General features: G+C 44.2%; 1 pseudogene; it reads right to left on the bottom strand.

Moving 5' to 3' along the window:
* Positions 1 to 718: 718 nt before the first annotated feature.
* Positions 719 to 2,850, bottom strand: part of LOC107085227 — a 3,550-nt pseudogene continuing 1,418 nt past the window's right edge.

Here is a 2,850-nt window from a genome sequence, read left to right as displayed (position 1 = left end):
GAGGTCTAACAAAGAAATACGGGGACAAAAGGTGGCTTTGATCCCTCCCACTAGATTGGCCAAGGAGGTTAGATCCTCTGTTGAGAGGTGTTTTTTTCCAGGCTAACAAAAATGGCTTCCTTAACCCCTCATGAAACCATCTGTCTTCCTTGGCTAGAATATGGACATTGTTGTCCTCAAACAAGTGTCCTTTAGCCTTCAGGTGTAGGCGAACAGCTGAGTCCTGTCCTGAGGAGTTGGCCCTCCTGTGTTGAGCCATACGCCTGTGTAGCAGTTGTTTGGTCTCTCCAGTGTAAAGGTCTGTGCACTCTTCATTACACAGAGTGGCATAAACAATGTTGTCAGTCTTATTCCTGTTGATGTGGTCTGTGAACGTGTTAATATCCTTGGTCCTTATTTTGACCCATGTGTCATCCATGTATCTGAACCACTGCCTGGTTTTTTTCCCATGTAGAGCTCTGCTTTCCACTTTTTCCATGTATAGGTTCACCACTATGGGAGACACAGGAGATCACATCGCACGTCCATGCTTCTGCTGGTAGAATTCTTGGTTGAATTAGAGGTTAGAGGTATGTTGTGGTTAGGCACAAGTCCAAGAGAACAGATGTGATCCGTGGTTAGAATGGTCCTATCTGGCAGAGTGTGGTCTTGAAGTAAACATATCCTTACTGTGGAGACGGCTTCTTTGGTACGGATGCAAGTAAAAAGAGATGTGACATCATAGGAGACCATGGTCTTGTCCGAGTCCAGCCTCAGGTTCTTTATCCTGTAGATAAAGATTTGGTGTGTTGCCAACCAAAGGAGCAAGGATGGAAGCAAGATGTTTGGCAGTGTTGTGCCAGAGTTAAAGCTACTGATGATGGACCTGAGAGGAGCTCCTTCCTTGTCTATGTTTAGGAGAATGTTGTTCCGGGGAAGAGCTTCTGCTGGGTACAGCAGGTAGTGTTGTCACCTGTCGATGGCTTTGTCCTTTTCTAACTGCTGAAGGTAGTTGATGACTATCATCTTCTAGCCCTTGATGGGGTCTTTCTTCAGTGATTTATAGGTTGCTGTGTCACTGAGGTGAGCTTTAACTTTGGTGTGGTAGTCGGCTGTCTTAAGTACAATTGTGCATCTTCACTTTGTCAGCTGGTAGTATGATGGCGTCCTTGTCTTTTTGGAGGGCTTCAGAGCTTTCCAGAATGGCCTGGTTTGAAGGGGGAGCCTTTGCACTGGAGAGAGCTGCAGTGACCTTCAGCCTATGTTGTTCAGCTGCTGTGGAGGTCAGTTTGAGGTTTCTGATGGCTGTCTCCATGGCTGTGATGAGGTCCACTGTTGGGATATGTTCAGGGAAAACTGCAAATTTCAGGCCTATGGCTAAGACCTCCTTTTCAGGCTGGGTGAGGGTCCTGTCAGAAAAAATCTTCACCCTCTAATCTGTGAAGTCTTGCTGAGTTGGGTTGGAGTTCCTGCTAGTGGATGTGAGTTCCCCTGAGGCGGTCTGTCTGGACTGGTTATGTTTTTGACATTCCCTGCCTTTGTTATGGTGCTGAAGAAGATTCTCAGACATCCAGGTCATAGAAATTAAAAAAAGTAAGAAAAAATTCATTGGACTTAATTTCCATGTTTAAAGACGTTTATCTTCCCATCCAGAAAGCTTTTTCAAATGGGTAGGACATTTGGGCTTCTCTGCAAACTTGGTGAACTCATCCATGATCTGCTTGGGATGTGCTGTGAACAGTCGCTCGCCTGTGTGATCAAGTTTCACTTTCAGCACGTTGATGGTGAAATGTATCTGTCTGATTAGTTTGTTCAGCAGCTGGTGCTGTGCTTTCAGGAGGATCTTTCAAGCTCTGTGACCTTTCACTATAGAGCACAAGTGTAAACTCTTGGCGATGATTTTGTTTTGCAAGTTTCCTGGAAAATCTCTCATAATCCTACACCAGATAGGGGGAGTCCATCCCAAAGTGTGTAGTAACATATCTGTCAAGATTCTCAGTCTTCTAGATCAGGGGTCTTCAACGTTTTCCAGGCCAAGGACCCCCAAACTGATGGTGAGATGGAACGGTGACCCCATAATTTTACATATATCAATGAAATTGTGTTATATCAAAATGGTCCTACAGTCACTCTATTACAGATAAAGTAATGCAACGAAAGAAATTTCACCCTGGGATTATTAAAGTATTTCTGATTCTGATTCCTGGTTGGTGGGACAGGTGTTTTGAATGAAACGGTACCCAGATTGAAAGAGCTCCTGTGTGTTGCTGAATGAGTGAATTGATGAAAGACATCTTCTGCCTCTATTTATCTGTTTACTACAGTGAGTTGAATTCATGTTAATGTGTATCTAAAGACATTTCAATTAGTGGAAAATATTGCACGGGGGAATATATATATATATAAATGTCTAATCAAGCAAAACTTTCTTGACCACCAAGCAGTACCTCCGAGGACCCCCTAGGGGTCGCGGACCCCCTGTTAAAGACCCCTGTTCTAGATCATAGTTAAGCTTGAAAAAATTCAGTTTAGGCAACGGGACATGGATTTTTATAGAAGACGTTTCTCCTGTCATCAAAAAGGCTTTTTCAGTTCTAACTAGCGGAGGGGGGAACTGAGATTAATATACTGTAGGTCTAACAAAGAAACATGAGGGAAAAACACCCCTTGTGAAAACCATCGGTCTTCCTTAGCCAGAACATGGACGTTGTTGTCCTCCAACGAGTGTCCTTTAGCCTTCAGGTTTAGGTGATTAGCTGAGTCCTGTCCTGAGGAGTTGACCCTCCTGTGTTGAGCCGTGAGTCTGTGTTGCTTGGTCTCTCCAATGTACAGGTCTGTGCACTCTTCACTACACTGAACGGCATAAACCAT

This window comes from Cyprinodon variegatus, unplaced genomic scaffold (assembly GCF_000732505.1).
Source record: "Cyprinodon variegatus isolate N-32 unplaced genomic scaffold, C_variegatus-1.0 Scaffold119, whole genome shotgun sequence".
In the NCBI taxonomy this organism is placed as follows: Eukaryota; Metazoa; Chordata; class Actinopteri; order Cyprinodontiformes; family Cyprinodontidae; genus Cyprinodon; species Cyprinodon variegatus.
Note: the sequence above shows the minus strand (reverse complement) of the source record. Positions and strands in the feature narration are given on the sequence as shown.